The sequence below is a fragment of the Triturus cristatus genome, chromosome 7, assembly GCF_964204655.1.
Source record: "Triturus cristatus chromosome 7, aTriCri1.1, whole genome shotgun sequence".
NCBI lineage: Eukaryota > Metazoa > Chordata > Amphibia > Caudata > Salamandridae > Triturus > Triturus cristatus.
Genome location: NC_140590.1, coordinates 1,716,981,483 through 1,716,991,582, shown reverse-complemented (window position 1 = coordinate 1,716,991,582; position 10,100 = coordinate 1,716,981,483). Strand labels below are relative to the sequence as shown.

At 47.7% G+C, this 10,100-nt stretch overlaps 1 long non-coding RNA gene across 1 annotated transcript in view; it reads left to right on the top strand.

The window, feature by feature from the left end:
* The first annotated feature begins 738 nt into the window (after window positions 1-738).
* Window positions 739-10,100, top strand: part of LOC146812869 (uncharacterized) — a 35,635-nt gene continuing 26,273 nt past the window's right edge. Inside the window, exon 1 of the long non-coding RNA XR_014965986.1 lies at window positions 739-862. This is a non-coding gene — a long non-coding RNA (uncharacterized LOC146812869). The remainder of the gene's footprint in view (window positions 863-10,100) is intronic.

Sequence of the window (10,100 nt, the reverse complement as noted above, 5' to 3'; positions counted from 1 at the left end):
CTTACCACCGCTTCGTTGGAGGAGACCTGTTGGTCTCATGCAGAGGAGCGGTTCTGATCTTAAGGCTACTTACCCCTCCAGATAGTGCGAGTGATTCTCAGCCCTGACTTTACCCTATTGGCTTGATATCACTCTACCAAACAAACATATGTGGCAAAATTCCATATCGTTCATTAACTGCTTTTCGGGGCAGTAAAAGACAGACCATCAGTAGGCGTTAATTACCTTGTGTGGAATCGATGATGCATGTTTAATTCATTTACTGGCAGATGCAAGGCGTGTAGAAAGGCACGTTCCCGCAGCCAGTCCTCATTATTGTTTCTTTTCTTGTGTTTCGTTTATTAGACATGGGAGAGAGCCTCAACAAGAAGGGGTGGTGCCATACCCACTGGGCATGAGAATAGTGTTTCATACACAAGTGGGTATATGCAAGTGAAAAGACCGAGGCATGTCGTGTTCCATGTGTTGTTCTCACTGAAGTGTCGATCCAATTTGTGTGGTCTTTGTTTCTTTTGTTTTATATTAGTTTCCTGAAGCCTCTTGCCACTGCCTCTTGCTCTCCCCTATAAGTTAAGCCGCACCTTCTTTGCTTTTCAGGTGAGCTGGCGAGACAGTGTATGTAATGCTGGTTTTCAAGTCAACAGTTCATACAAAGATTTTACAGGCACGGATCTCATATGGTATTTGTCTTTTCTTGCTTTTCAGATCTCCCTCCCCGCTGTCCCTACCCTTTCCTTCCCCCGGTCGATTACCCCAACAGTCCGTGTTCACTTACATGCCGACTTGGGGTTGTCCAGAGGTGGGCCCCTTTAGAGCATCAACACAGCCCTGAGGACATCGGAACGGAGGAACCTGACATATAGTATGTTTTATATCTTGTTTTGTATAGTTTTGGACTATTACTTTGTATTAATACTTAGCATGTGATTTATGTATTATTATTGTATTAATTGTTCTCTCAAAACGTAATAAAATACTTTGAAATTAAAAGAAGACAGGCAAAAATCTAAACTGTATAGATAGAAGAACATTACTAAACCCATGAGCAGAGGGAAACCTCACTTGTAGGAAAGTGAAAAACCCTCTATTTTGTATAAATACATTTACATTAACATCAGTGTTAGTCTACCGTTGTGCTTTACTGTAATCACGCCATTGAATTTGAAGCGTTGGACATATGAAAGGAGATTTTCAATGAGCCAACCAATAATGGCTCTGGTAATTCCAGCCACTGAAGATGGCTCTACCGGCTGCAAGGGTATTGCCGCGTGCTGGAAAAATGTACAATTCTGAGGTGGATCCTAGGGATCCACTCAGGAATGGAAAATAAGGGGGAGAATTAGGTTTGAGGCATCTCAATCCACCAGTTATTCCAATTCTTGTCTGCATTTTTGTCAAGGGATTAAGCTTCATTTAATGAAGCGGATAGCCCGGGGGATACTAAATGGCTTGTAATCTTCCCACAATACTTATAATCCTGTCGGGCTCGGTAAACACTTGCGTTTCACAATAAACATATCAGACTTCATTCTTTTATTGCTACTTTTCATAGTAAACAGTTCCAGCCTATAGACAGCTCAGTCCTGTATTGAGCTTAAGCTTCCCAACAAGGCAAATAATGGAGTACAAGCTCTCTTTTTCAGTGGAATCACACAACGTCTGCCCAATCAAATGCTGTACTCAAGGAAACCAACAAATGGGCGGATCCTAAGCTGCTCTCAGTAATACTTATGAATGGTCTTTTTCTGTTGATCACGTAAGGTCAGGCGACAGATGCGCTTGTTTAGCTAGATCTAAGAAGCATCATCGCCATTCGATTATCCACCGGGTCTTCCTTTGTACAAAATACTATTTAGATTCCAGTTTACAGAAAAACACCACATATACATCAATGCTGCCGTATCAGATCACACATATCGCATAATCCTCACTTACCATCCCTACTCACCTGTGGCATAGCCTTTCTTAGTGGACGCAGGCCACAGAGGAAAGACAGCGTGATATGGTATTGCACTGGCTGCTCCTGGGCTGTATGGCTGGACCTTCCTATCCCGAGCAGAAGCCAGCTGCTTCTACGACAAACACTAGCAGGAGTGAGCGTTTCCTTGCTGCTTAATGGCTGTCTCAGATCTAAAAGCAGCCAACCAGGGTGCAGCCTGTTAATTGGGGGATGTCCTTGGTCCACATGGCCAACCTAGTCATGGTCTTGTGTGGTGGAAGTATGATTTAATCCATTAAATACTAGTCCCTCACATTTAAGTGCCAACGGGTAATCCCTGAGAATTGAATTCAATTAATTTGTCAGACTGCCTGTCTTGGTTAAAGTTCTTATGTTTCACGGAGTCACATGTCCACAATATGAGGCTAGAATGCTTTTGGTTTCATAAAGTGGTTGGAGAAACTATTTTTATGTCATCGGACCAGATATTACAGGACTTTACGAAATTCAGTTTTAAAGCCACAATACAAAATGGTAGCCCAAGTTTACAAAGCCATGGAAGAGCCAATGTGTGTGGCCTTTCAGACTTTGTAAAGAAATGTAGTGCAACCCTGTGGCTTGCACTGCGTTGTGTCACATTTCCTTGTAGTAGGTGTTACATGGATGGGTGGAGCATGGGCGTTTTTATGCATCAACCCATGGAATTTGAGGCAATCTCAGATTTGCTAAAGGCAGTAAACCAGGAATTGCATCAAAATCCTGCGCCTACCATAGAGAGGCATATCATGGACAGATATGTTATTTCTCCTCGTTTTTTCCTCTTTGTTACTACTGCCTTTTACTTGCTTGTACCATTTAAGGTTTTTTCTCTTTCCTTGCAGTCCCAATCCTTCTTACTTTGTTCTTCTTTTCTCCTTGTCCTTCTATTTCTCTTTATTTTCTCTCCCTTTCTGTATCAGTTTATGTATTTGATCAACTGCGCCCTATTTTTCTCTTCATTTTCATACATTCTTTCCTTCTTGTTCCCTTTTTTTCTTGCCCTTTCTCTCTCTCTTGCTATTTCTCTGTGTTCGGTCTTTCTTTTTCTCTCTCTCTCTTTCCTTCTCTTTCTCTCTCTCTCTCTCTCTTTTATGATCTGCTGGCTTGGTGAGTCTCTTTATTCGCTTCTCTGCTTAACGCTCACTTACACTCTTAGCTTCTTTCTAGATTGCATACAGAGGCACTTCAAGGATCTGGGGGCCCTAAAGGAACATTCACACTTAACAGTGCTTGAAATACCAGAAACACAGCACACAAAGTGGCAGTAAGTCCACGTGTCCGTAGGAGCAACAGAAATGGCACTGATTTTCCACTGGTAGTAAAATGTGGTATAAGTCAGCTCTTTCTTGCGTATTTTGCGTTGACCATACATTTTGTAAACATATGATCTACTCTAAAAATACACCGATAAAGCGGTTTGTTTATTTGTAATTGCAGCGCTTAACTGCTTTTGGAAACCACAGACGAGGAGTCCTCACCTTTACAGAAATGTTTTAGGCTGGGCATGGGTACAGATAGTATACAATGACTAGAATGATGTATAACAATACATATATTATACAACGATTACCATGGTGTAGAACAATACCGATAATATACAATGAGTAGTATGATGTAGACCTGTGGTTCCCAAACTGAGCACCATGGATCCCTGGGAAGCCGTCAAACCTAGCCAGGGGAGCCGCGCACCAAGCACTTTAATACATTTAGGGGTCGATTCCGATCCTGTATTTTTTTTTTTTCGTACGACTCGTATCCGTAAATTTTTCTGTACGGATTGTACAAGTCCCGTCCGACCAGTGAAGTACGATTTGTAGGGGAAAAATACATACGGATTGGCCCGATCCGTACGAATCAGATCGTGAAAAGTTGTACGAGACGGACCTGGACACTTTTCCGTACGAATCCTAAAAATACTCTGACCATACAAGTACGATCCGGACCGCCTTTCCGATTTACGAATCGTACGGAAAACGTCCTGTACACGGGGAATGACTTTACCCGCTACAAAGCTAACTTTGTACGACTCGTATCCCGGGAAAAGTTGTTCCCGGGGTGCGAGTCGTACAGGCACCCCCCCCATGCATATGTACGCACCTTACAACAACATTGCGTATGTACGCAATGTTGGTGTACGCACCGTACATACGCAATGTTGGTGTACGCACCGTACATAGGCAATGTTGGTGTACGCACCGTACATATGCAATGTTGGTGTACGCACCGTACTTACGCAGTGTTTGGGTACGCACCCAATCGCACCCCTGGGAACAAAAACAGAAGCAAATACAACGAAACGAGTCGTACTGAACCATGGACACTGTAAAACAGCACAAGGAGGGTCTATTCGACTCGCACAACACCACAAAACACGTCTGCAGTGCACAAAACATGGAAATGACTGACCTGGCCACATCCAAACAGGCAAACTCACAACCACACCTTATAACACACCCACCAAAAATTCAAACTGAGGCCCGCCCACAAATGGACCATTAAAAAGGGCCCACACACACAAACCATGAGCCTTTGCTACAGACTCCCTGCAGTACAGAGCACACACCAACAACTGCACCCATCCACCTTAACATATACACCTTCACACAACCTCCTTCACACATACCCCCTCTTCACATTCCGACCCACACCTTCACATTCAGACCCGCAAACCCACAGCTATCCACACCCTCACCCCACACCATGCCCACAGACAAGAATCCAAAGTTCACAAGGGAGGAGCTGGAGATCCTTGTCAATGAAGTAATCAGAGTCGAGCCACAGCTGTTTGGAACATTGGTCAGACAGACCAGCATAGGTGAAAAATCACACCTGTGGCAGAGGATCGTCGATAGGGTGAATGCTGTTGCACCCATCAGAAGGACCAGGACTGAATGCCAAGCCAGGTGGTACGATCTGCGGAGGTCAGTCAAGCGAAAAATGAATGACGACTACGCCCAGAGCAACATCACTGGAGGTGGTGGGCCCCACAGACCAGTACATTTCCATCCCTGGGAGGAGAAGGTGATGGCCCTGCTGCTGCCGGTGGGAGTACATGGACTTCAAGGAGTTCCAGAGCCTGGTGAGTACACAAACAACTTATGTAACATGGGGGTAATGGCATCCACACCCCAACTACACAAAATGCACACAACTACCCCCAAGCCCTCACCGGCCAGAACCACAGTCAAAAACAACGCTAATGCCACTAACATGTGTATGCCCCATTGAGAAAGCAAGGCCATGCTATGTCCCATGCTACACGAAGCACTAAGCCAAGAATGGATGTCCGGTATGCTGGGAGGGTGGGTGTCACAAAACGCATTGTTGAACTCCAAATCAGACACAATTTCCCTCATCCCATATGGCCCAGGTACATACCCATGCACCATGCGCAATGCACAGGGACTGGGAAAGTACTGACAAGTTAGCTGACACTTGGCCCTGGTGTAGGCAGCATGTTAGAATTGGGGATCTCTGGTTGGCACAGGTAGTTACTTGTGACAAGCAGGGACCCTCTCCTCTAGTCAGGGTAAGGGGGTACACTCCTAAAATAACCCCTGCTCACCCTCTAGGTAGCTTGGCGCGAGCAGACAAGGCTTATCTCAGAGCGTTATAGGTTAACATTTGTGACCATATACAGTAACTCAGTGACAACACCACAAATGGACACCACACTAGAAAAAATAGTGATCTTTTATATAAAGACTTAGCACAAGACCAAATAACAACAAAAATGACATACACAGTTCAAGAATATGATTTCAGAAAGAGTTCTTAGGTTAGCGACAAAATCATTCACCTTAGCGTCAGTTTTAACCTACAGTACCTGGTGATGCGATAAAAGTTCTTAGCGGAGCTTCAGCGTTGAAAATCAAGGTGTAGCTTATCCGGTAGAAATTTACTCGCTGCGGCACAATGTGACAAAATTCGGACCGCTAACGAGCGGGGTGACAATTTCACCAGCGGTTATCTTGGTTGGGTCTGCGACGATTTTCGCAGCGATAAATTTACTCACGCTAACGAGCGGTGCGATGATCTTGGCTTGGTCTGCGACGATTCCACACAGCAGCGGCAGGCTCTGCGACGAAGTTCGCAGCGATAGAATTCTTCCCACTAACAGGCGGAGCGAGGATCTTGGCTGGATGTGCGGCGATGTCCGCAGCGATCAAATTCGGCCCGCTAACGAGCGGGGCGATGATTTTTCCAGCACTGATCTGGCTCAGCGGCAGCAGGCTCTGCGACGATGTTCGCAGCGATCGAATTCTGCCCGCTAACGAGCGGTGAGACTGAAATTTTCTCGTGAAAAAGTGGAGATCTTTGAGTTCTTTCTTCTTAGCCAGCTTCCCAACAGCAGGCACAGCTCCCAGAGGCCCCACGACTGGTTCCAGCACTCTAGGAGGGGCAGAACTCACACAGCAGAGTTCAGGGGGAAGCTGGGGGTGAAGTCCTTTTGTTCCTGGGACTTCTTAACAGGAGACCAGCTGTACTCAGGCCCTTGGAGATCTTTTTAAGCACAAGTTGAAATAAAGTCTTTTGTAGTCTTTCTCCTCTCCTTCAGCAGCAAGGCAACCACTGCAGGCCAATCCCCCAGGTCAGGGACAGTACTCCTCCTTACAGCTTTCCCAGTTCCTTCCCCTCAGGCAGAGGCTCATCTTGTCAAGCAGGATCTAATTTCTTGGGAGCAGGGTCCCAATACTTATACCCCTAATTCCTTTGTTCCTCTGGGGTAGAGGGGCATTTGCCCAGCCAGAACCAGTTCCTGAGCACTTTGTTGACATGTCTCTGACTTTCCATTCAGGGTGCAGGGCAGAGTCATCAGCCGCTCCACAGGAGGTGGAGCCAGCATTGTGGTGGCAGAGCACATCCCTATTCAGAGTCCAGGTGCACTCCTCCCACCCATCTGGATGTCAATCTCTCTCTTCACCACCAGGCTACCTAGCCCTGCCCCTCTGGAATTCCCCAGCCCTGTCACTCACAGAAACCAGACAGCAGATACACATCATAGCAGAGGCGGGCTGAAATGGTTAGGCAAGCAAATACCAGCTTTCTAAAAGTGGCATTTGCAAACACAGAATATTAAAATAAACTTTACTAAAATAAGTATTTTATTAATCTGAGTTCAGGCATACTAAACTCGAATTCCTACCATGTTACCTGGGTCTGTTAGGATCATAGAATGTAACAATTCTGACAGCCAATTCTGGCCTATGAGAACAGGTAGCCTTGCAACAGTGAAAAACGAAAATGGCTGTAATTCACTATTAGGACATGCCACACACATCAGGGCTTGTCCTACCTTATGCTTACAATGCACCCTGCCCTTGGGCCTACCATAGGGGTGACTCACATGAAGTAAAGGGAAGGTTTAGGGACTGGCAAGTGGGTGCACTGGCCCAGTCAGCATGACAGTACCAGACTGCACGCAGGTTCTGCAACGGCAGACCTTAGACACATTTTACAAGGCTGCTTCAGTGGGTGGCACAACCAGTGCTGCAAGCCCACTAGCAGTATTTGGATTTACAAGCCCTGGGCACTCCTGGTGTACATTACTGGGGTCTGACAGTAAACCAAATAAGCCAATCATGGAATCCAACCAACATTTTATACAGGGAGCACTTGCACTGTGGCACTGGTTGGTAGGCACAGTGCTCTGAGCAGCTAACACCAGCAAAACACATGAGGCACAGCAACAAAAAAGTTGAAGGGAGACTCACACTAAGGTGCCAGGTCTAACACAGCACAAGGCCCTCCTGTGACCAGTGCAAACACAAACACCAAGACAACAAGGTCAGATATCTAGGACAGGAACTCACACTCACTGTCATGGCAGCATGCTCCATGGGGGGACAGCTACATCACCTGTGAGCCCCAGTGCCAAATCACACTACACCCACCAGCAGGCACTGTCACACACACCCCTTACACAAGCAGACACCCCCGGGACAGGCAATGGATTTACCCACTGTCACAATGGACATGTAACACAACAAGACCAATACATAGCCGAAGAAGCATCCAAGCCAAAAATCTACATGTCAAAGACTCAGGAGAACATATCAATCTGTCCCCCGCAACATACCCATCCACAAGTGAACATTGAGGAGAATGCTAGGCACATACAACTACCTGGAGGAACAGTGCCAACTTGAATGTGTATGAAACATGGATGTTGCATGAAACAGTATTAACATTGTCTGTCTCTCACACACAAAGCAACGTGATGAATCTCCCCCCAACAATGGGGGTGAAGAATCACAGTCCCAGGCTGGGGAGAAACCTGATCCCACCGGCAGCAACGCCTCTCAACACTCCGCGGATGACCCCGACCGACCTGGATCCTCTGCTGTTCAAGCCCCTGCAGCACCTGGTTCAGGAACATCTGTGGCAACCACCACCCCCATTCCTGCCACATCCCAGGAGACACAGAGGAGCCGTGCCCGCAGTGAACAACTGAGCCAGTCTGACCAGGAGGGACAAGGTGCGCCGGGCACCCAGGAGGAGTCAGACAACACCGCCACTGACATCCCTCAGGGGTCCCGTAGACCCGATGTGCCCACAACGGCAGCCCAGGCTCGTGTGGGCAGGGGTGGTGGGAGTGTAGGCAGGCTGAGGCGAGAACCTGACCAGCCAGCTGAAGAGACCGGTATGTCACACATACACAACATCATGGATGCATACCGGCGTGACACCAGGGAGTTCAGCCAGGTAGTGGTGATCCTCACAGAGATAAAGGGGACCATCACAGAGATGAAGAACCAGCAGGCCGAGGAACGCGCCAGTCAACAAGAACACCAAGGACGGATGGAGGCAAGACTGGTTGAGCTCCTGGCGGTGCAAAGGGACATAAGCCATTCACTCCGTCAGATCGCCGAGAACATGGGCAACCCTCCCTGTGCAACCAGGCGAAGACCACCACCAGCCACAGGGAGGGAGGAGGACGAGCATTCGTCCGACGGAGCGTCCCAAGCATCGTCAAGGCCTGCTTCTGTGGGTCCCCCAAGGAAGGTGGCTCGTCCACGGAAAAGACCGTGAGAGGCAGCGGCCCATCCACATCTCCCAGGTCACCTGCCCTGGCACCTGGCCTTCATGTGCGACAGCATCACCTCATTGACTGACATCATCTGCCACATGGACTTGCTGGTCACAGTCTGACCAATAATGCCAAACACTGTGGTCTGGACTCTGCTGACTTCAAATGCCAAGGATCCCATCTACCCCTGTGAACTTTGGATTCTATGGTCCCTGTTTTGCACCTTTTTCTTTGCACAAATCACGCCCAGACCTATAATACAAAAAAGAATAATTGAAATTTTATGTTGCAGTCATTTAGCATGAGTCCACTAGTTAGTGTGGAACTAACTCCAGCCATCCATACACTGGGATCTGAGTCCAGTCAAGGACACACATGGGTCACAATGTATCATCAAATACAGACATGGAGCCCAATACTCACCCGTGGTGGCCTCAATCTGCTGAGGGGGAACTTGCAATACTGCTCAAACAGACCAATTTGGAAGAGTATCATGAAGGCGTAGAGGTCATGGGTCATGTGGAGGTGCCCGGGGAGGGAGTCCCAGGTCTGTTTGGCGAGGTGGGAGAACTATCTCCTGCATGCAGTTGTTCTGTGGATGTGATGAATGGTGGCCAGGGCAAGGTGGGCTGCACGGAGTTGGGCCAACGGGGTGTTGGATGACAGACGTCCAAGGTCGGTTTTGTGTCTGGGGTTGTGAACTGTCTCCTGAGTGTGGTTGAGGAGTCTGAAGGTGATCCTGCAGCAGACAGTGAGCCATTGTAGCTATCACAGGTGGACGGTGATGTGGCTGGGGCGGGGGATGTTGAAGATGAGGTGTGCGGATGCACCCTGGATTTGGACAAGTTCTCCTGCAGTTTTTCTGTTGTTCCTCCGTAGAGGGCGGTGTTGTAGTTGACCCGGCTGGTGTCGTGGACCTGGGGGACGGTCTGTCTTGCCTTGGAGTGGATCTATCTGTGGATCATTTGCAGCATGCAGAGGGTGTTGCAGCATGAGGTACAGATGGTGTTGAGTTGCATGGTAATTGTGAGCGATGAGTCCATGATGAACACCAGCTTGCGTGCATGGCCACTGGGTGCTGGTGCGGTGCCC